The following is a 26,016-nucleotide window of genomic DNA, read 5'->3' as shown; positions in this document are numbered from 1 at the left end:
TCATGCTTTCTATGAATTTAACTAAACATTCACATATAATAAGAATTATTAACTGATTCAACATAATATCAACCCAACAAGTAGACAACTCAAGCAATATTTGTGCAATGCCAAGAATAGAATCCCATAGCCTTATTCAAAGCTAAGTATCACATTAAGTCACCCACTTCATACCTACAACATAACTTCATATTTCATCATGACATGCTTTACACACAAAGATAATATATAACTTGACATACATAACATATAATCAACTTAATCATAAAATAAAACCACTACCCTCTTTCACACTACATAGATACCTTTAATAAAATCCTTGATAAGAGTCCATACACTAAACATAATCAGACACTTTTACATTAAGGAAATGAGTTGCAATAACTGATATGATACCATCACAGCTACATGGAATCTGGTGTTCTACTCCCACACCAAAAACAGAGGGTTAACACTTTACTAAGGTGTAACCATTCATACATAGATATCTAGGTGGATCTACTAAGCTAGAGTCATATGTGGGCACATCGTTAAGGGTCAAGGAGATTATAACTAGAAACTCTAAATTTCTAAATATGAGTGTTTCCATCTCATGTGACAACACATATGTTGGGAACCCCATCTCATTTACATGCCTTTTAGGTGCTAAGCATCTATTCCCTATAGTAACTGTATTAGTCAACACATATGTTCACATTAGCCTATACTAGACCCTTATGTAAATCTCTTATCACAATAGCTCTTAGGTGACCATAAGTAAGAAAAATACTTTCACTTTAGGACCCATACACAAGTGAGTAAACCTTTCACTTAATACTTTATTATAATTATGAAGACCACATTAATTCATATAACCATCATATCATAACATGCATGCTTACTTCATTGTTCATCTAGTGTCTAGGGTTAAGGATGAGGAATACTTCTCATAAATATCACAACAACACTTTAGACATAGGACCATCATTATCTAAGTAGCTCACATATTATAATTGACCTCAAGAGAAAATCACCAATCATACTTTCTTTCCCTTCATGGGACTTCACACTTCAACCACTCAAGATTGTATAACCAATATGTCACATATGGGTTTACCCCCTAGACGTAACTGGCGTCGTCGTCCTCTTTGAGGACTAAGAGTAGCCTCTTAGTTTACATCATCACATTCATAGGTAGAATTTAGTGGAAAACTTAGAACTTTTATTACTTCTACTTGGATGTTTACATAGAGCTCTACATACAAAATTATATATATTGAGTATACATAGACCCTTCATATAGGAAGGTTACATAGCCTTCTGCTTTTATTGCACATATATATAAGTAAGATAGAACATAATCTTAAGGATTTTCTCATCTCTTACCATCTAAACGATCATATCAATTTAGGCATAGCACCAAATTAATGTAAAGAATCCACATACAGGCTTATACAAATTTTATTCAAATGAAAGTGTAATGAACACAAGAGTCTTAGAAAAAAAGTAACTTCATAAGCAAGATATCGGAATCGCCCTCGAAAACTGAGGACCTACCCACTTGGATAATAGAGAATATCCGAGCCTTTTTCAAGTCATCTCGAATGAGCCTTCAACGACTAGAGTCTAAAATGTTTTGGAAAAGGGAGAAAATGGGGTTAGTATGCCAAATGTACTAGGTACGAGACCATATGCACATATAATATCAAAATATACTAAAAAGGAACATTTAGTTCAACCATGCTACTTTACTCTTTAAAAGTTTTATGCTAAATCAAGTAAGTCATACCAGGTAACAAAACATGCTTACTAACTCAAACAAGTAATATACATATCATCATACTTAAGCCCATAATCTACTAAAACCCTATCATAAAGGAATGACATCACATACATGAATAAGAGTACAATTCATTATAACAAAGCAAGACAATTGCCCATGAACTCCTATCAAGTCAACAAGTGCAATGACCAAGCAAATCCCCATAACATTACTCAATCAAGCAACCCAACAAGAATCATGAACAGTACCCTACTTCACATAACATGACATCTAGATATACATTTCATATTACTTTAAAAATATAACCCAACACATACTCATAAGTGAACTAATCAATATATACAATCAATAATGTCAAAGTTCATCATATACATATCATATGTAATCATAAACATAAACATACATAAGAACATCCTCCTAAGGCTCGCCTCAAGGCTAACTAGTGCAATGCTTAGGTAGAGTCTCATACCCCTACCTAGACTAAGCTAGATCCCTTATGTTTTCCTCGTTAGAGTTCAATCCTTTAATTCATTTTACCATTTGGGAACATCTTGCTCTAACCAACATAGACCACATGAGCTAGTGTGGTATTCGGTGTCATAAAACCCTGAAATAGAGAAAGGCGAACTACTTGCCAAGGTTCTACCAAAACATAAAACATAGAAACTACGTAGATCCACTAGCTAGTATTCCTATAGGGGCAACATAATTCAAGAACTAGGAGATATATTTTGGACCCTTTTTATGATCCATGCATTGTAGTCTACAATCTTAAGAGTAATTTAGTGCTCCTACATTACCTTTGTGGGAAGGGACACTCCTCAATCTAGTTCACTCGTTGCTAAGCTAGAGTCCCTTTTTGAAATGTCTTTAAGCCTTTAATTATCAATCGTAGCTTAGCTTAGGTAAAAGTGTCTACTGCTTCTATAATCATCATCATCAATGGCTCAATAAGAATTGTATAAGTCTTTTCATTACAAATCGTATAAGTGAGGTTTAGCATATTAGCATTTCGTATCATAATATTGCACATTGATAGTCATCACCATCCTTATAACACATACAACTAAATAGACCTCACAACTTAGTTAAGACATTTCAATTTGACATCATACCACCCTATAAATCCTAATACAAGGCATACTCCAATATAACGTCACGACTTAACCACAATTAATCACAAATAGGAAGTAAAGATAGAGATCACAAGACTTACCAAGTCTCCTTCATAGTTCATCATTTAGGCATTACCCTAAACCCTAAATTAAATGCGAAGTTAGATGTACCACATCATAATTCAATAATCAACATGATAATAATGCTGGAAGATTCACTAAACCATAATTCACAGCTAAATCAAAGCTTAAACCAAGATACTTAGGTCAAATTCCATAACCTAGATCACTTCTCAAGAATTAGTATGAAAATCTACAAATTATCCTAATCTGTTCATGATTAGTGTAACAAAATCATAGATAGTGATTTAACTAATAATCAAGTCAATTGTATCAATCACAACCCAATTCACATCAAGATCAATCCCAGGGTTAAGGGTTACAATATATGCTCTTCAATTTAGACCAAACCATCAAAAATTACCATAATAAAGTTAAAAGACATGATAATCCATTCATTATATACTAAAGAAACCATAAACAACTCAGTTCATAACATCAAATTTGTAATTGAATGAAACCCACTTAAAAACCCAACGTTTTGAAATATTTTAAAGGAGCCCTTTGAGGAAAGAAGTCTCAAAGGTGAATTAGATCCCATACCTCAACGTTTGATGAACATTTGATGGTGAAATCTTCCCTTTCAAACCCCCAATACCCCCCCCCTATATTTTCTTCAATTGTGTCTTTCAATAGGGAGAGAAAGAAGTGAGAAGGAAGAGAGTTTATTTTTTTAGGTGTTTTTAGACTAATAAGGGTTGGGGGTCTTCATATTGGGGCTTAATTAACTTAATTAGATTCCCTTAAATCCCTAACTACTAACCTATACCTCTAACTAATTAAAGAAAACTAACTTAAAATGTGCAGAAAAGTTGCAGCCCCTTCGAAGAGACCTCGACCGACGGGTCGTTGGTCCATCGACGACCAGGTCTCCCTTCCTGCTGCACAACCATCGTTCTTGTCAGAGACTATGAAATTGGGGTTATTCATAAAAAAAATACTATGTGTTGGTCAACGATTTGAAACGACGCCCAGTCGACCCACACACGGATCGTCGAATGCCTCGTGGTTACACACTGCCCTGGCAGTGTTGACACCAACATGCAAGGGTTCTCCTCAAGGGACCTTGGTTGTTCCTTGGTGAGTCGTGCCCGGAAGTTTCGATTACGAATCATCTTAAGAACCTATGAACTACCCTTCCACCAATTATTATGTAATTCCAACTCCTAAAAGCTGGTCAAATAGGTTGAGGAACGCTAGTACCCCTTAAACTAGTTTATGAAAGCCATAGACGTTCTTGGAGGTTTTTGGTTCCTAAACTTCCTAAATGACCTATATTCATTAGAGAATGTCTTTCAAACAGTGTTTAGACCCCATGACACCTATGTTAGGCTTTAAGACTCGTGTCTGATTTTTGAAATGTTACAATATCCCCCCCTTAGGAACATTCGTCCCCGAATGACACTAAAATTCTTTTGAAGGAAGGAATAGACTCAAGACTAGAAGCCCAACCAATCTGCAATATCAAAACAACATAATACATACAATTTCAACAAGGTTATTTCAAAACAACAATTACCACACATCAGGCTCAAAATACTTCATTATGAGGCATTTCCTTTTTCACAACACACATGAGCATCAACATGAATTACATGAGTCAATTAGCAAAAAGTTCAACTTATCAACATGCTATAGATATAATTTCATAAAGACTCACCATGTCAAAATGTATCACATAACTCAAAACAAGCCAAAAGGAAAAATTTCAAGTTTATGCATCAAATTACTGTAACTCACTGTAATGTGATTCAAAATGCACATTTTTGCAAGACTTCACCAAAAATCAAGAAATTTCAATTTATAGTCATATTCAAATTATTAAAAAGAATGACTAACCTTAACTATAAAAAAGATGAGGGTAACTGGACTTCATGTCGTCATCGGCCTCCCATGTTGCACCCTCAACTAGGTGATTTTTCCATAGCAGTTTAATGAAAACCACGTCTTTATTACTTAACATGTTGAATTGCCTATCAAGAATTTGAATCGGAACTTCCTCATATGAGAGTTGTAATTGACACCAAGACCCTCAATAGGAAGAATAGACTCGGGATCACCAATACACTTTTTAAGCATGGAAACATGGAAAATTGGATGAATCAAAGCCAATTCACTAGGAAGTTTAATTTCATAAGCAACCTTACCAACCCTTTACAAGATTTCATAGGGACTCACAAAACAAGGACTCAATTTCCCTTTCTTGCCAAATCTAACCACCCCCTTTATAGGTGAAACTTTTAAATACACCTTATCACCTTCCACAAACTCCAAATCCCTTCTCCTATGATTGACATAAGACGTTTGCCAACTATAGGCCATTTTCAATCGGTTCCTTATGATATGAACTTTATCTAAAGTCTAATAAACCAAATCGGGACCAAGAAGCGAAGGCTCACCCACTTCAAACAACCCTATAGTAGACCTACACCTCCTACCATACAAGGCTTCATAGGGAGTCATTGAGATGGATGAATGAAAGCTATTATTATAAGAGAACTCCACCAAAGGCAAATGCTTATCCCAATAACTTTTGAAATCAATAATACAAGCCCTAAGCAAATCTTCAAGGGTTTGAATAGTATGTTCTGCTTGACCATCCGTTTGGGGATGAAAAGGCGGTGCTCAACTTCACCTTAGTACCCAACCCTTTTTGGAATGACGTTAAAAATCTAGATGTGAATTGTGCACTCCGATCCGATATTATGGATAACGAAATACCTTGGTGACACTCTATCTCATCTATGAAGATCCTAGCATAATCTTCCACCGAGTAAGTAGACTTGACGGGAATAAAGTGAGCGGAATTGGTCAACCTATCCATAACCACCCATGTAGAATCATATGACTTTTGAGTCCGAGGTAAACCCACTACAAAATCCATATTGATGTCTTCCAACTTCCAATTAGGAATTGTGATCTCTTGTAGTAAGCTACCTAGCTTTTGATGTTCGGCTTTTACTTTTTGGCAATTTGGACACTTAGCGACAAACTCGGCTATGTCCTTCTTAATACCTTCACACCATAAAAACTTCCCTAAGGTCATGGTATATTTTTGTCGAACCTAGATGGATTGAGTAGCGGCACTTATGGGCTTCTTCAAGGATCCGGTCCCTCAACCCATCTACCTTGGGAACACATAGTCTTCCTACATATTACAATAACGTCCCCCCCAGGTAGAATGTATCGTTAAGCTTGCGAAGGACCGATTCCTTGAACTCTTTCAATGATATGTCAAGGTGGTTTTGGATTTAACCTCCACTATCAATGATGACTCAGAGTTATGATGAACCATGAAACCACCATCCAAAGAGTCTTCCAATCTCACCCGCAACCTAGCCAACCTATGAACATCCCTCACTAAGTCTTTCTTGGATTCACCAATGTGATATACACTACCCATAGTCATACAACTTAAGGCATCCATAACCACATTAGCCTTGCTAGGTTGATAGAGGACACTCATGTCATAATATTTCAACAATTCTCACCACCTTCTTTGTCGGAGATTCAACTCTTTTTGGTAAACTCATATAGGAGACTCTTCTGGTTGGTAAAGACATAAATATGAACCCCATATATGTAATGCCTCCATATTTTCAGGGAAAACACCACGGCCTCTAACTCAAGGTCATGAGTTTGATAGTTTCTCTCATGTACATTAAGTTTCCTAGAAGCATAAGCTATCAGTTTCCCATGTTGTATAAGCACACACCCTATACCCACATGGGATGCATCACAATACACAACAAAACCCTTTGTACCCTCCGGTAAGGTAAACACAAGAGCGGAAGTAAGCCTCTCTTTAAACATTCGGAACCTTTTCTCAAATGCCTCCGACCACTCAAATTTCTTACTCTTTTGGGTCAAAGTAGTCAAGCGAGATGCGATGGATGAAAAACCATCCACGACCTCTGATAATAACCCACCAAACCTAAGAAAGTCCTAATATCCGTTGGAGTCGATGGACTAGGCCAATTTTTCACCGCCTCCATTTTCCTTGGGTTTAGTCAACTCCTTCACTAGAGATTATATGCCCAAGAAATGCCACCAACCTCAACCAAAACCCACACTTGCTATATTGGGAAAACAATTGATGTTACTTAAGGGTTTGCAATACTACCATCAAATAACCCATGTGATTCCCCTCATATCTTCGAATATACAAGGTTATCTAAAATGAACACAATGACAAATGAATCTAGGAAACATCAAAACACCCTATTCATTAGGTCCATAAATGCCGCTGCAGCATTAGTGAGACCAAAAGACATTACCAAAAACTCATAATTAACATATCTAGTCCAGAATGCCATATTTGGTACATCCTTACCTCTCACCCTAAGTTAGTGATACCCCGATCTCAAGTTAATCTTGGAAAAGTATCTTGCCCCTTGGAGTTTATCAAACAAGTCATCAATCCGATGGAGCGGATACTTATTCTTAATAGTGACCTTGTTGAGTTGGCGATAATCAATACACATTCTCAAAGACCCATCCTTCTTCTTCACAAACAAAACCGGAGCACCACATGGAGAAATGCTAGGTCTTATGAAGCCCTTGTCTAGTAAATCCTTGAGTTGTGCCTTCAACTCTTTCAATTCAGCCGGAGCCATCCAATATGGAGTAATTGAAATGGGATTTGTTTCTGGTATCAAATTGATACCAAAATCAATTTCTCGTTCAATAAGAATATAGAAAAGGACATTAGAAAAGACCTCCAGAAATTCCCTCACTACGGGGACCGAATCAACTGGAAGAATTTCGGAGTCTAAATCGTGGACTCTTACCATGTAATATATACAAACATTAGAGATCATTTTGCATGCTTTTAGACACGAGATGATACAACCTTTATGAATTGAGTTTTTCCCCTTCCACTCAACAACGGGTTTATTTGGAAAGTTAAACCTCACCACGCTTTTCCAACAATCAATAGAATAAAAGCAAGCAACCAATCCATACCCAATATAACATCAAAATCAAGCATATCGAGTTCTACTAGTTCAACGTAAGAAACTCTATTGGGAAACATTATAGGACAATTTCTATACACCCTTTTTGCAATAACGACTCACCCACCGGAGTAGACACTATAAATGGTTCAGGCAAAATATTAGGTAAAATTTTAAACTTTTTGGCTATAAGAGGAGTAACGAAGGATAAAGTACCACCGGGAACAAATATGGCATATACATCAATAGAGAAGACTTTGAACATACCGGTCACCCCTAAAGCAGAATGCATAGAAGCGGTTCTTCTTTGGAGCCTCATTTGAAACACTTGCTTGAGATTGACCACTAACCTTGTCTTGACCACTCACATTAAATAAATCCCTAACCTTGTGCCCACTTATTCCACAACTAAAATCATTGTCCATCCCCTTAAGGCATTCACTATAGTGCTTCTTGGCACACTTTCTACAAGTTGGCTTTTCGGTTGGTGAATTATTACCTTTTATCTTCTTGAACTTAGGGTTAGACATCATATCAGCACTAGCCTTTGAGAGCTTTGAAGGGACTTGGCTTGAAACTCACTTCTTAAGCCTAGGCTAGTCTTGTAACTCAATCCGATTCTTTGAAGAACCTCCATCAAAAGAACTTGCCCTCTTATAATCCTTACTCTTCCTCCTAGCCCTTGACTCTTCCACATGCTTGTCATGAACCATAAGAAGAGAAATGTTCATGTTTTCATGTAACATAGTCGAATGACAATCCTCTTGCAAATCATCTTAAATCCCTGTCACAAAGAAGCTCATTTCATCTCTAGGATCACAAACAAAAGAAGGAGCATATTTTGACAATTTAGTGATTTTCAAAGAGTATTCATGAACAATCATACCTCTTTGGCGAAGTTTGATGAACTCGACCACTTTAGTTTCCTTCATCACTCTGGAAAGAACCGATCTATAAAAGTCTTCTTGAAGATCTCCCAAGTCAAAGGACCACCTCTCAATGGCCGATTATCTCTCCATTTCAAAAACCATGCTTGAGCCACGTCCTTGAGTTGATAAGTGGCCAACTCGGCCTTTTCACTTGTGGAAAACCCCATAGCCAAAAGTATCTTATAGACTTCATCATTGAATTCTTGCGGGTCTTCCTCAACCTTAGACCCATAAAAGGTAGGAGGGTTCATTTGAGTGAAGTCCCTTAGACGGGAAGGCATAGTAGTGACTTGTTGATGTGGACGGGGTAAAACCTTCTAATTCGCTTGGGCCGTCATAGCTTGGTATTGAACAGTGGCGGCTTGAGATAATTGGATGAGGGTAGCCATTATATCTCCGTGTGGAAGATTGACCGGAGCTTGTTCTGTAGTATCATCTTCTTCAAGTGGAGGGACTTGCTCACCACGGGGAGGAGCTCCCGCATTGGCAATTTCATCTTCAAGTCTTCGTGCCGCATTCCTTTGAGTATTCATTCTTCCTATAATCACAACAATAGGATTAGATTCAAAAGCACACCATAAGTACACTTCAATGGCACGATATAAGATTTCCATGAGGAGAACGATTCCTAAGAATCACATCGCTTCCTATTCATAAGTGTGGTGCGCTTCACAATTATGAAGACAAAACCTACATAGAAGTGATAGAGAGAGACATTGAATGTAATATAATTCAACCTCAGGCTCTGATACAAAGTTTGTCACATTCGGATTTACCCCCTAGACGTAACCGGCGTCGTCCTCCTCTTTTAGGGCTAAGACTAGCCTCTTAGTTTACATCATCACATTCATAGGTCTAATTTAGCAGAAAATTTACAACTTTTATTACTTCTACTTAAAGGTTTACATAGACCTCTACATACACATAGTTATTTATCTAGTATACATAGACCCTTCGTATAGGAAGATTACATAGCCTTCTACTTTAATTGCACATATATATAAGTAAGATAGAACATATTCTTAAGGATTGTCTCAACCCATACCATCTAAACGAACATAGCAATTTGGGCATATCCCTAAATAAATGTAAACAAGACACATATAGGATTATACGAATTGTACTCAAATAAAAGTGGAATGAACATAAAAGTCTAAGAAAAACAAAGCAACTTCATAAGCAAGATATTGGATCGCCCTCGGAAAGTCGGAAAGTGAGGACCTACCCACTTGGATGATAGAGAATATCCAAGACTTCTTCAAGTCGTCTCGAATGAGACTTCAACGATCGGAACCTAAAATGTTTGGGAAAAAGGGAGAAAATAGGGTTAGTACACCACTTGTACTAAGTATGAGACCATATGCACAAATAATATCAAAATATGCTAAAAAGGGATATTTAATTAAACCATGCTACTTTACTCTTTACAAGTTTTATACATAATAAAGTAAGTCATACCAAGTAACAAAACATGCTTACTAACTCAAACAAGTAATATGCATATCATCATACTTGAACCCATAATCTACTACAACCCTATAATCAAGGAATGACATCACTTGCATGAATAAGAGTACTTTTCATTATAACACAGCAACACAATTACTCAGGAAATCCTATCAAGTCAACAAGTGCAATGACCAAGCCAAGCCCCATAACCTTACTCAATCATCCAACCTAACAAGAATCATGACCAACACCCTACTTTACATAACATGACATTTAGATATACATTTCAAATTACTTTAATAATATAACCCAACACATACTCATAAGTGAACTAATCAACAAACAGTTTTAATAATTTGCAAATTCATTATACAAATATCATGTATCATCATACACACAAAAATACATAAGAAGATCCTCCTAACGCTCCCCTCAAGGCTAACTAGTGGAATTCTTAGGTAGAGTCCCATACCCCTACCTAGACTAAGCTATACCACTTAGGTTGTCCTAGTTAGAGTTCAATCCTTTAATTCATTTTACCTTTTGGGAACATGTTACTCTAAACGACATAAACCACATGAGCTAGTGTGGAATCCGGTGTCATAAAACCGTACACCGAAGGAAGGCGGGCTACTTTCCAAGTTAGTACCAAAACATAAAACATTGCAACTACATGAATCAACTAGCTAGTATTCCTATTGGGGCAACATAGTTCAAGAACTAGGAGATATAGTTGACACCCTCTTTATGCTCCATGCATTGTAGTCTCCAATCTCAAGAGTACTTTAGTTCTCCTACATTCCCTATGTGGGAAGGGACACTCTTCAATCTACTTCACTCGGTGCTAAGCTAGAGTCCCTTTTTGAACTGTCTTTAATCCTTTAATTATCAATAATAGCTTATTTTAGATCATAGGGTCTAACCCTTGTATAATCATTATCATTTATGGTTCAATAAAAATTGTATGAGTATAAGTCCTTTCATTACAATTCATATAAGTGACATTAGCACATTAGCATTTCGTATCATAATAATGCACATTGATAGTCATCACCATCCTTATAACACGTACACCTTAATAAACCTCACAACATAGTCATGACATTTAATTTCAAACATCATACCACCCTATCAATTCTAATACAAGGAATACTCCAATATAACGTCATAACTTAACCACAATTAATCACAAATGGGAAGTAAAGATATAGATCAAAAGACTTACCAAGTCTCCTTCATAGTTCATCATTTAGTTCTTGCAATAAACCCTCAATTCAATCCAAAATTAGATGTACCACATCATCATTCAATAATCAAAATGATAATAATGCTAGAAGAGTCACTACACCATAAGTCACTACTAAATCAAAGCTTAAACCAAGATACAAAGGTCAATATCCATAACCTAGATCAATTCTCAAGAACTAGTATGAAAGGCTACATATCATCCTAATTAGTTGATTATTAGTGTAACAACATCATCTAATAATGTTTTAACCAATAATCAAGTCAATTGAATCAATCATATCCCTATTCTAATCAAGATCAAACCTAGGGTTAAGGGTTATGGATCAAGCTATTCAGTTTAGACCAAATCATCACAAATTATCATAATCAAGTTAAATTACATGTTAATCCATTCATTATACCCTAAATAAACCATAAACAACTCAGTTCATACCATCAAATTTGTAATTGAATGAAACCCACTTAAAACCCCAACTTTTTGAAATATTTTGAAGGAGCCCTTTAAGAAAAGAAGTCTCGAAGGTGAATTAGATCCCATACCTCAACGTTTGATGAACATTTGATGGTGAAATCTTCTCTTTCAAACCCCAAAACCTCCTCCTATCTTTTCTTCAATAGTGTGTTTCAATAGAGAGAGAAAGAAGAGAGAAAAAAAAGAGTATGTTTTGTGAGGTGTGTTTAGACTAATAAGGGTTGGGGGTCTTTATATTGGGGCTTAATTAACTTAATTAGATTCCCTTAAACCCCTAAATACTCACATAACCCTCTAAATATTTAAACAAAATTAAGTTAAAATGTGGCAGAAAATTTGCAGGCCTATTGACGAGACCTCGACCGACGGGTCAGTTGTCCATCGACGGTCAGGCCTGCCTTCCATGCTGCACAACCATCGTTCTTGTCAGAGACTATGCAATTAATGTTCTTCATAATAAATTCTAAGTGTTGGTAGACGCTTGGAAATGAAGACCCATCGACCCACACACCGATCATCGATTGTCTCGTGGTTACACACTGCCCAGGCAGTGTTGACGCTACCGTGGAAGGGTCCTCTTCAAGGGCCCTTGGTTGATCCTTGGGGAATCGTACACGGACGTTTCAACCAGGAGTCATCTTAAACACATGTTAAATACTCTTCTACCAATTTGTATGTATTTCCGACTCCTAAAAGCTACTAAAATAGGCTAAGGCACGCTAGTACCCTTAGAACTTATTACGAACATCATGGACGTCCTTGGACGTTTTGGTTCCTAAACTTCCCAAACGACCTATATTCATTAAATTAAGTCCTTAAAATGGTGTTTACACCCCATGACACCTATTTTAGGCTTTAAGACTCATCTTTGATTTTCGAAATATTACACAATACATGCAAGGTAATTCATGAAGTCTTTTCATTATTAACATCAAGGTAAACAATTATCATGTTCATCCCCTCTAACAATTAACACTTCTAAATACAAGATTTGAAGAAATTAGGGAAATACATGGGTACAAGGAAAACTCATTGGAAATCATCAATTAAACATCAATAGATACTTAAACAACACTAATTCATCATAATTTATCACAATTGGTTCATAATTTCACCTTTTAAAGAAGATGTAACGACCCGAGAGTATACCTTAGAAGAAATAGTATCCTAAAGTCACCACACAGCGTATGAGACCCCGAGAAGTTCCAACTGAGCCACTCATATCAATAGCCATACACCCTAGATCACAACTAGAATAAGAAAGTAGGCATAATCTTCACATAGTATCATCATAGGCACATGTTCATATATTCATCAATTTTCCTTTATGGACATGGTCAACATATATATAGATTGACAATAAAGTAAACACCGCCACCATAAGTGGACCATGCCATTCAATGTCAAACAAGGCTTCCTCCAAATTACTATAAGAAAATAGAGAAGTAGAAGAGTAGAGGAATTCTTACCAATTCTTTAGCCTTTGGCAATCATTGTCCATTACTACTCATTTAACAATAAATCAAGTATAGGGCAGTAGCATAAGGTACCATAATCATACTTGAAGTTAAACATAAGCTACTACAAGGCCAATCTACAAACTAGTACAACATATCATTAACCAGCTGCAATTCCATGGATTATAGACCATTTTTAATCAATAATATCAATCCAATTAAGAAGATAATCATACACTTAATCATATCGAAATCATTCTTAAAATACCTTAAGATCAAGCTACTATGGTAGGCACTAAACTATTAACTCAATGTAGTGTAGAGAGAATAATCCATCTTATTAATTTTTCCAAAGTATTAATAATCAATCATACTTTACCAATAAAGTACATGCTAGGCAGTAGCTAATGAAATAGTAGTCTAGATGAGACACAACTACAATTGCCAAATAAGATTGAATTCACTATAAGCATGACTCATATTAGAAATTCATGAAAGGTAAGTTACATAAGTTAATCCTATTCAAAATATCATGAATTTACCCATATTAAGTCCATTACATATAATTCATACCCTCAAAACGTTATAGGCAGCAGCTATAGACAATTAACCATGATCAATTCGTATAGACTAAAAGAACCTAAATCAATTAAAACCAAGCCTTCTTTACTTTGATCATAAAAGATTTATATCCATAATTCAACCATGGTATTAACCTAAAACAGTAGCTATAACAACCACACTATAATCGAAATCCATTTTTAATCAATTGAGGACCCACATTACAATGATCATAATGATGACTTGGCTAGGCATGTTCAAATCTTCATGCATTGATCCATATGGGTAATTCATCAATGATTAACCATAAATATACATACTAGACAGTAGACATAAGCATATTAACATAACTGAATCACAAAACGATATGCATACGATCAAGATCATAAAGACATGCATAGGCTACAATCGAGTTTGTGAAAGATGCATAGGTTCACCTTGAAATAGGATTGAAAATCACGTCCAAATCAGTATATTATCATTAATACATTCATATTTTTCTTTTGAAACAAATTTAAGAAAGAACCCATGGCTAGAATGAAGAAGAAGAACTTGATCATATTCTTCTCTTTGAAAACTTTGAGATTAACTCTCTAGATGGAAGAATAACTAGAGATGAAGGATAACCATACCTTTATATACATTAAATAATCTAAAACATGATGATTCGTCCATGGAAATCCGAGATCCAAGTTGTTCTTGAGGTTCACCAACAATGGAGGTTCTAGAGAGAATATTTTTGGAGGGAAGAGGTTTAATTACGTGAGAGAGGATTTGGAATGGGTTCTTCACGTTTTTAATCCCTTATATGCACCCAAAAGTAATTAAATAAACCTATTAGTATCAGGTTAGGACGTCGGGTTAATTTTCCATTCAACCCTTAAATGAAATAGACGCAGGCAACAGGTTTCATGCCACCATCGACGGAACCATCTACTGGCAGTTGGTCAGTTGACGGGATGTGCATTGGCTTCCGTTGATTTGTCATTGGCCATATTTTGTATTGATACCTTACCAAGCAAAGTAAAAATTGATGAGACCTAACCAACGGGCCGTTGGTTGACCAACTTGTCGTCGTTTGGTCCATCGATTGACAGTACGAAGGCAGTGTGTCGACCAGACTTGGTACTTCTTGTGGGTCCTTTTACGGGACCCTTTAGAAGTCGTACCTGGATGTTTACAACATAAATACAACCCTTAACAACTTTTATACCTTCCACGTAAGTTCCACCCAAATCAAACACCTTCAACTTGTCCAAACAGGCTAGGCCTTATCCAGACACATGTTGAGCGTCTTAAGGGCTATCTTTCGAAGACCTTGGATGTTTTTGGTCGTTTGTCCTATGAACTTATATAAACTCCACATACCATATTTAAACATCATTATAACTCATTATAATACCCTATGAACACATGAGGCACATAGGTGACTAGTCGTCGAACGTTTTGGTCGTCCCTTGGCGTTCGACTTCCAAATCACTTCAAACTTTACACACTTCCTCTAAACAATATTATAAGTAACTCTTTTTCCTTAAGAACATTAAGACAAAAATGTTAGGATCTAGACACCCTATCTCATTTTGGGGTCTTACACATCTCCACATGTTTAAACCCTTGAATAACCCTTTTTGAACCATCGTCTCAGCACTAGCACCACAATAGTTAGGTTACTAGTTTACCGAATGTCATGGTCATTTTTAAAATTTTGGTTCTAATATTTATTAAAAAAGTTACTTACTCTTATTTATTTCTATAATTATCATAAATCATTATGTGAGGCTCTAGTCTAGGTCTTAGAACTTCCGGAGTGTTACAGAATGAGTGCTAGATGAGGAACACGGCCCCTACATCCTAAAAATTTTTTGTCCACATAGAAAAAACAACATTCCTCACCTAAGGGACAAAAAGTGAAATATGTGACATATATAACTTTGTTCCTTTATCTTTATACCACCTCCCCTTCAGAGGAGAAGAAAAATAGAAGCAAAGTTAGGGGTACCATCATAAGTTCAAAGTGGAAAGAAAAGTTGTGAACTTACTTGTGTCGTTACGCAACATTAATTAGACATTTATTGGTAGGCAAACCAATTAGTAGTGTAACTTATTATTTTATTGTTATTTTATTAGTGTCATTTTTTATTTTGGTCTTATTTTTACAGATTAGGGAATGTGAGTACCCAAAATTTTAAAACTAAGGAGCACGTTTGAGCTTAAGTGTGAGGTGTGTACGACCCTTGATGAAAATAAAGAGAACATGCTACTAGCTAGGCCTAAAGACCTAGGGTGTTTTCCTAACCCTTGTTTTAATATTAATTTGATGCTTTGAGGGCATTAGCATATTTTTTTGTGGGGGTGAAAGAATGAATTCCTAGTTTTACTGTTTTATTAAGTCTTTTTATTATGATGGGTTTCTTGAATTTTTCAGTTTTTTTCCCAAGAATGGTCCCTTTGAACCAACTGTTTTTTATTTTTTTTAGGAATAATTTTTCTTTTAAATCTGCTTTTTTAGAGAAAATAAAAGATCCTTCTGAGTGACGTGAATACTTGCTATTTAGGCCTAATTTTTTAGTAGTATTTTCTTGTGAATTCTTAATTGATAAGGAAACTGCAGACTCTTTAACACCTAAGCTCATGGTTGTAAGTTTGTATATACCTTATTTTATTTTGAATCTTGTTATGATCCTATCTCTCTTAGAAGTGGAATTGATCCATGTTGATTGATACTTGTTCCATGTGTAGTGAGAATTTCTTTATTCCATGATTTGCATCTTAGTCTAGAACTTCCCCTGCATGTTATTGAAGCAAAAAAAAAAGTATTTATTTGTTTAGGAGATGATAATAGGCTTTCTTTTGATTTTTCTGGTAAATTTTAGTCTTTTCATATATTATATCACTAGTTAAACCTTTGAGTCTGTAGCCTTTTGTTGGTTGCCATATTTTACCATAAAATACTTTGATGAATCTCTAATTCATACATGTTTCTCCTTTGAGCATTATAGCATACACGTATTCGAATAATCAATTCTGAGAAAAAATGATGGTTGAGTGAAAATACAATAAATTGTTGCTATAATGTACTTGACAATCCCTATTTGATAGAATGAAAAAAAATGAACAAAAGAATGTGACATGAAAAAACTCCTCTAAAGTATAAAAAAATTATTGAAACATTCTTGAGATGATGAGAATTACTTGTCAAATAATTGTTGAACAGAGGGCTGAAAATAAAGATAAGAAAATAATGGGTGATGAAGTTAAAATACCGAAGTGCTTAAGGAAGTGTAAGTCATTATTATATAGTTTTCCTACCTGTCCACTAGACTACATTACAACCTGTTAAAGTCCTATTTGATTCTACTAAAGTATGCTTAATTAGTGGAGATGTATATAATGGGCAAGACTATAGTTCTTTGTGCATACATGTGAATTTTATTTGTGAGTGTGAGAGTTATTCTTGATGTGAAGCCCTTAATTTATATTCAATCTTTTGAATGTGCGCGTGTGGAATTTTTCTTCTTGTGGGGGCACTTGTTTAATGATGGATAGGTGATTTTATTAACTTTCTTTAATGAGAGTAGGTGAGCAAGCTTAAATTTGATGAGTTCAAAGCCTTTTCTTGAGGTTAGGAGGTTAGAGGTTTGTTGTTTATTTTGATGTCTTGCATAATGATTGAGAAGTCTATTTGATATTTTGACATTGGTATACGCCCTAATTTTTTGTATTAACCAAAGTGATGGCATTCCTAGAATGATTTTTGAGATGAGCTTTAATGCTTGCTTGAGGACGAACAAAAGTTTAAGTTTGGGGTGTTGAAATAAGGCTAAAAATACATTTTCTTATCAATATTTGTCTCATATTTATTATTATTTTTTGCCATTTTTTAGCATCAATTTATGAATTGTGGTAAGTAGTATATTTATATATATGTTCAAAGTAATGCGGAAAAGACAGAATACCAAAAAAATTAAATGCGACCAGCCACGTGTCAAACAAGGAGTTGTGCACAAACTTTTTGAAGCAGCAGACAGACAACGGTTCAAAGGATTTCAAGTTCCACTTGGTTTTGTCTTTCCAATTTGTTCTAGACTAAGTTATTTTATTTAGGGTTTTCTATATCTATAAATAGTCCACATAAATAATTAATAAGGGGATCATTTAGGAGGTACTTTGTAAGAAAAAGTTGTGAGTACTTTTAGGGTTTTTTTCTTCTTCTTGTTTTCTCTAAAATTTGTGTCTAAACGCCTTTGTTCTGGGGTTCTAGCTACAAATTGATTGTTGATTATTTAAGGTTCTTGAATTAATTCTTGGTTGTCATTATAAGTTACTTCTATATTATTGTTTTAGTATTTTATACTTAATAACCATAATATATATCTATTGTTTAATCTTAAAATTAAGAGAGGATGGGTTAGATCGACTAGAGAATATAGAGAGCTCAATCAATCCATTAAGTTGAGGTGATTTGTGTTTAGGAGCGACGCTCGAATGAACAACTTGCTTGGTTACGAACAAGGATGAAATATAAATGTTCGCTAGTTATGCATGTTTATTCCCACTCAACGATATAGTTAGACAACTAAATGTAGTAGGCGACTAGTGGTTTAAAACCCGATTCATACAATTAGCATTGTAAACCAGTAACTTGACATCTAAAATTAGTTCTAAGACAAGAATATGATACATGAGACTCATTGCATGTTGCAGTCCGGGAATTTTCCAATGTATGTAACCTTATTATTTAATTATTGTATTCTCTTCTCTATAAATAAAACTAAACTCTTTTGTCAATCTTAAATGAATTATAAGACCAGTATAATTTAGTAAACATAGTTAATTGACAAGTTCTTTAGGTTCGATAATCTGGTTCTTTTAGAAGCCAACTATAATACTTGCGTGACCGCATACACTTATGTGTGAAATTAGGAGAAACACTGCATCCCTACTAGACAATAAAGGTCGATCCTTACACTTAGTCGCCATGGAGCTAGTACGAGCCATCTTGTGAAAAGAGTAAAACAAGTGAAATTTCAATAATTAAATAACACACAAGTTACACTAAACTGATATAAAAGCGAAGATTTACTAAAGACACCACATAGCCTTCTAAAGATAGGACACAAATGTCTTCGCACCAATCTGAAGGACAGTACTAGGTATTAGCTTTGTATAAGTGGGACCGGTGAATATGGACTCTGCTTTCAACTTGTCATAACCCAACTTCCCGAGTCATGATGGAACCTACTATAAACCACCAATAGGTACGCCAACCTACACCAAAAATGACAAGTAATAAGTACAAGGGTAGAACTAACTAGAAAATAACACCAATAACAGGGAAAAAATATAAACTTTAACCCAAACTATATACAATGGAAACCCTTTAAGTACCTAACAACTCACGAGTATAGTGCTATCTTATATGAAGAAGACAAGATCAAAAAGTGGACAACAACAATTTGTCTCAATGACAAAAGACTATCTAAAATATATAGAAAAAGATAAAGGTGGTCCAAGATACCAAGTGCTCACCCTTGTCTCTGATATCCACAACTTTTAAAAGATGGCATTAACGATCACTAGTGGTAGTTTGTATAAGGACCTATACCACAAAAATAAAGTAGAGTGTAGAATAAGTACCAAAATAAAGGTACTCAGTACGCATCATAAGTCGACTAAGAAAGAAAGGTAAAGAAAATAAGATGATTTAATCTAGACAAAAATAGATGTAAAAGAGGATATGAAAAGAAAGCATACAAGCATACAAAGAGTAAATCTAAGTACAACTAAAATAAACCTAATTGACTCTCACAACTCGCAAGTACACCCTAGAAGTTAGAGTGTCCTTGTGTCGTCATACGGCAAATGATACTTTAAGAACTCTCATCTAAGCCTCTTGTATCATTCACTGCATAATAGACATACCAAAATAGGTAAGAATATAGAATTTTGTTCACACACGAAGAAATCTTTCATAAACATTACACAAGCGGAAGACTTTCATTTAAAATATTAAATATTTACAACATCTACTTGAACCATCTAAACTTTAGAGTATACAACACTTGGGACTAATCTCATACATAACAATAAAATAAAGACTATGACATAAGGGACATGTGGATATTATCCTCGAATCGATGAGAACTCCCCAATGCTTCATCTTCAATCCTCAGAAACCTATCCATCCTCCATGGCACATCAAGACTTCTAATTCCCTACAATTAAGTCAAAACGGAAAATAAGGGGTTATCGCATTATATGTACTAAGTATGGAAACCATGAAAAAGGAACATTTAGTAAATAAGAGGTTTTTCATGAATTTTGAATAAAACATTAAAAGGTCATTTAAGCAAAACGAATCATTTAAGCAAAATGTCACATTTTTAGAAAACATTAAATCGAATTGACTTCACTATACAGTGAACTCAATTCACTCTTACAGTGAAGTTCCTTCGCTACACTTTAGACATCTACTAGTATGTAATTATCCCACTTATAGCTATCCTAAGACTAACTTAAGAAACACAAAGAGATACTGCCCATACAACCTCCCTAAGCATTCCTAAATGATCCTCAAGACTACTTATAATGAGTCACATACACACTTACAAGACATCAAGCATATTAACATATAGATAAGATGACATTTCCTCATCAAAGGCTATCAAAAGACTTAATTAAGTAGATCAAGAAGATAGCGTCCATGATTGATCTCTTCAAGACTACCTAAATAATCCTTAAGTCTTCCTAAGTTTGGATTATGTCCACATAAACAATCATCTTCCCTATCTAGAGTAATTCTTAAGACTTATCTTGGTAAGATAAGAAGTGGCCATTCCTATTACCCCTTCATTCCTTAACTAAACAACCATTAACTACTCTAGGTAAGCACTTATTCATTTAACATCACAAACGAACACGTAAAACTTGATGAAACATGCAAAGACACATAAGGTTGTCTCAAGGCAAACCTTTCGAACCTCATGGACGTTCTTGGACGTTTGACGTCCAAACTTCACAAAACTTGACACACTGCCTATATACACTATAATAAATCATTTAAGGACCTTATAACCTCATGAATAACTTATAAAAACATTAAACCACATATGAGGCACATAGGTCACTTATCTTCTAATGTCTTGGTTGTCCCTTGACGTTTGACTTCCAATGCACCTAAACTCTTATACACTGCCTCAAACGCACATTATAAATCATTTTAGAACTTTATACCATCACGATAACCATGCTAGGCTCTAGCCTCACCTAAGTCATTTTCGGGGTCTTACAATCTCTCCCACTTGGACAACATTCGTCCTCGAATGACAATTGCCACTCTCCGAACACTTCCAAGGATAGAGATTTAGATAGAAACTCACAAACATATCATATAACACATAATCAAGAAGAAAACATCGATTTCACAAAATCAAGAGATTCATAACACAACTAGAAACTAAAAGGCATCTATGACTCATCATATTAGAAAACTCACGTGCTTCATTCTAAATAACGAAAACTCATTTTATATTCAATATAATACTGATATACATCAGGTATAACCACATTACAACAATTTTAGACTAAAGAATCAATTAATCAAATTTTGAAAATCTCCACAATGCTATACAGTGAATTTGTGTAATTTTTTTCAAAAATGCCACTTTTAAGCAATTCATGATGGAAACAAGCTAATATGTAACGTAATATAATATAAACACATCTTACAACATAATCATGGCTTCACAATCTAACAATACAACACTTAAGAAATTCCTTACAAATGCCCAACAAATCTTTCTCATATAACCACTTAGGCATGCTCAACCTACAACTATACTAAACAATTAGCAACCTACACTAGATGAACATGAATCACGAGGAAGATACTATGCAAGAGAACTCATTTTCTCATTCAACAAAACTTTAATCAAACAAGCATATCAGAAGAATAATGTTTGGAACTTACTTTCCACAAAAGACTCCTACAAAATCAAGTTACCAAACTCTTTGTTTTAGGATTTAATAAATACATAAAGAAAATTTAAGGGTACTTCACTCCCAACTACCATACCCTTCACCATACTCCCCTACTTAGGATAAACCCATCTAAGGTCAACAAAATATTCACCACAAGGAACCTTAAATCATACTAAAACTTTCTTACCAAGGTCTACCTCATATATACTAAACACTCTCAAAAGGTCTCATCAGCTAACCACTACATCCCCTTTACTAGGAGAACTCACCTTTACTCTTTCAAATCTCATCACCTCCCTTCCTATGATTGGGGTCCTACGAAACTTCAACTATCTCAACAACCACTCCCTCACATTTCTAAAAATATACATTACCATTCTTGTCAAACTTAACTACGCTTCAAAAGGTAACCAAACCAATATAAGGTCAAAAACACCTTTTATCGCACCTCATCTAACAAATCACATCTCATCTTCTATCTCCCTCAACCCAAACTTGATAATGTAACCCTCAAAGGACCAACACGTAAGATAAACAATGTAAAGAGACCATATACAAAGCTCTTAGTCACAATTAGATGAATGAATAAGTTAAACTTTCCTAGCACCCAATAACCTCCTATTTATAATGTGGAGCGCTTGACATTATAAACAATATTCTACTAGATGTGGTTCATAAGACAACTAAGAAACTCCCCAAAACCTTATGCGCTGATACCAACTTTGTCACGATCCGCAAGTACATCCTAGAAGTTAGAGCATCCTTGTGACGTCACATGGCAAATGATACTTCAAGAAGTCTCATCTAAGGCTCTCATATCATTCATTGCATGATAAAAATACTAGAATAGGTAAGAATTTAAAACTTTCTTCACACACAAAGAACTATTTCATAAACATTACATAAGCGAAAGACTTTCATTTAAAAAATTTAATTATTATAACATCTACTTGAACCATCCAAATATTAGAGTTTACAACACTTGGGACTAATCCCTTACAAGATAATAAAATAAAGAGTGCGACATAAGGGACATGTGGATATTGTCCTCGAATCAATAAGGACTCACCAATACTTCATCTTCAAAGCTTAGAAACCTATCCATCCTCCATGGAACATCTAGACTTCCAATTGCCTACACTTTAGTCAAAAAGGAAAAAAGAAGGGGTTAGCACATTAGATGTACTAAGTACGGAAGCCATGCAAAAACCATTAAAAAAAGGGACATTTAGTAAATAACATTCTTTTTCATGATTTTTGATTAACACATCATAATATAAGCATGAGAACAACATTTAACAAATTAGAAACACATAAGCAATCATTTAACCAAAAAGTCACATTTTTAAAAAACATTACAGTAAATTCACTTCACTGTATAGTGAACTCAATTCACTGTTATAGTGAAGTTCCTTCACTTCACTTTAGACAACTTCTAGTATGTACTTATCCCACTTAAAGCTATAAAAAGACTCACTTAAGCAACACAAAGAGAGACCGCCCCTACTACCTCAGAAGCATCCCTAAATGATCCTCAAGACTACTTATAATGAGTCACATACACACTCACAGGACATCAAACATATCAAATATAGATAATATGATATTTCCTCATCAAAGGCTATCAAAAGACTTACTTAAGTAGATCAAGAAGAAAACGTCCATGATTATCCTCTTCAAGACTACCTAAATAATCCTTAAGACTTCCTAATTTTTGTTCATTTCCACATAAACAATCATCTTCCCTAACTAGAGTCATTCTTAAGACTTATCTAGCTAAGATAAGAAGTGACCATCCCTATGTCCCCTTCATGCCTTAACTAGACAACCCTTAACTACTCTAGGTAAGCACTTATTCATTTAATATACTTTCTTAACTTAAGACATTACATCTATTAGTTCATCTAAGACTCATTCATCACATAAAGGACATTCAAATAATGGTCTTGGACAAGACCTAGGGACTCCAACTAACATCTTCAAAGCCTATTGTGCAGTGACTAGATTGAACCCCATACCACCACCTAAACTTCATAGAACTTCTCAAATGCTAATAAGTATCCCACATGATGAGAATAGGCAATAACCGACATAGACCATGGTAGCAAGACATGGAATACTTAGTTCTAACCTTCTCCGATGAGGAGGTTATACTTGCCAATGGTAGAACTTGGACACATCCCATGTAGGCACATGGTTAAGGAATATGAAGGGCATGTTTTGTACTCTAGTCTCATTCTTAACTAGAACTACTTCCTTTACCATACTCATTCAGTGCTAGCCTTTGTTCTCATAGAGTAATTCACATTAAAGGTTCATACAATTGGGTTCCATATCTAGTTTATAACCCAATAATATTTACCTTAAGGATACCATTACCGCTTTCGACTTCAACATCCATAACCTTACGACTATGTTCAAGGTTCCACATAAAAGACCCTCTAACATCATTGAAGGTCACATTTAATTCAACATTAATGACTAAGAGACTTTAGCATCCTAAGTCAAGACATCCCATATTCACATTCATACATACATCAAGCAAGGGACATAAGTCAACCAAGACAAGACACCATATACTTCACTTTAACACATATTACATGTCATTCTTAAGTCACTTAGGAATAACCATTATCATTTTTAATTCATTCTATATACTACCATATCATCATCAATATAACCATTATAGACTCATATAGTCAAGTAGGAACAACCATGCATCAACCCTAAGACTACACATACAAGCACATCGTCATGGTCTACATGATTTCCTAACATACATAGAAAGAACACATACTTTCACATTACTTACAAAATAGATAGACATAATCATAATTCACATAACACAACTACACAAAGCATCATAGAACTTCAAGTAGTGCCTACAAGGCCACGATCATCATATTGAATAAACTAACGCCGTCAAGGCCACATGAATTCACATTGCACCGACACCATAAGAGGACCATACCAATCACAACATAATTGAAGTCTAATTAACATAGAATAAAAGGAATTAGGGTAGCATATCTCCCCTCAATATTACCACTTAAATTCCAAGGCTAACTCATCTAATTCTACAACACAAGGCCCTTACTCATGTCCATAACAACCAATTCAACATAATTATAACAATAGTCATGAAACTAGGTCAAATTACTACATATTCGTCAATCTAATATAACAGAGATATCAACTTACTATAATCAATACATTAATCAAAGTCCTATATGAAACTACATTAGAATTCATAAACCTTAAGTCAATATCAATTCAATAGGTTTAATAGTCAAAAGATCTAAGAATATTCAATACTCAATTGATCAAAATGAAACAGCTTATAAACTAATTAACTATAATCTATACATGAATCAAAAGCCCATAATAATCTACACATGAATTCATTAATCTCAAAGTATGATCACATCCATATTTTTGTCGAATTAAGAGATTTGTGAAGATCAAGAGTTCATGAAGAATTTCATTTAAAAACATCAATTATACATTAATTTCATCATATCTTAACGTTTGAAAACCATTTATGCAAGAACCCAATACTTAGAGTAGAAAAGTGGACTTTTTAATGTTTTTGAAATATTTGAATATTATCTTTAAAATTTGGTCAAAGGTGATAGCAAGCGTTAGATGAAGAACTCCCATACCTTATTTGAAGAAATCAAGAATAATGTAACACCTTGAAAATCTAAGACGTGTCGTAAAGCCTAACATAGGTTTCATAAGGTCTAAGTACTCTTTTTAAGTCCATTATTAATGAATATAGGTCATTTAAAATGTTTAAGAATCAAAACGTCCAAGAACATCCCTGATGTCCTGGATGTTGGTTCAAAGGAGTGTTAGTGTGCCTTAACCTATTTGACTAACTTTTAGGAGTCTAGAATGTACGAAAATTTCTGGAAGGGTAGCTAATAGGTGCTTCAGTTGTTACATGATTGAAACATCATGGTACG

The sequence above is a fragment of the Solanum pennellii genome, chromosome 4 (genome assembly GCF_001406875.1).
Source record: "Solanum pennellii chromosome 4, SPENNV200".
In the NCBI taxonomy this organism is placed as follows: domain Eukaryota; kingdom Viridiplantae; phylum Streptophyta; class Magnoliopsida; order Solanales; family Solanaceae; genus Solanum; species Solanum pennellii.
This window is presented reverse-complemented; position numbering follows the sequence as displayed.